Source organism: Anser brachyrhynchus (assembly GCF_964034855.1).
Source record: "Anser brachyrhynchus genome assembly, chromosome: 1".
NCBI lineage: Eukaryota > Metazoa > Chordata > Aves > Anseriformes > Anatidae > Anser > Anser brachyrhynchus.
Genome location: NC_137694.1, coordinates 79676216 through 79676795, shown reverse-complemented (window position 1 = coordinate 79676795; position 580 = coordinate 79676216).

The window sequence follows — 580 nt, the reverse complement described above, 5'->3', positions numbered from 1 at the left end:
ACGTTTCTCTATTTAGATGATGTGTGAATCCCATGTACACTTTTTTTTTCCTCAGAGTCATGCAGCGAGTGTTTGTTTGTGCATCTGTATTGTGCTCTACTTTTCCTCATGTTCACAGATTTTTATTAAAATATTTCCATAAAACAGGTTGTTACCAAAAATAAATGAACACATACAAATTAATACATAAAAACAGATGAGTTATATAGAATATTTACAAACAATGGGATGGAATTCAAAACTTCTTGTAAACACAGCATATAAATAAGCATATACATACCCCATGTTTACTACCATTTATTTTAGGAGTTGCTTAGTAGATCTGAGGTAGGCTAAGGCTGACAGACAAGATTTTTCTTCCCATTGTAGATTGTGGGTGCATCAAAAAGAACTCATTTAACAGCCAAATCAAAAAGATCTTATTTTGTGCACAGCTTGTGGTTCCTCAGCCTGCAGAAATAAATGTACGCAGTGTAAAAATTGGGTTCAAGAGCCATACCGAGGTGACCAAGCCTCGATGTCCATGTGTGGTAAATGAAGCGCAGAGGTTTGATGCAAACTGGACAAGGTAATGCAGCAT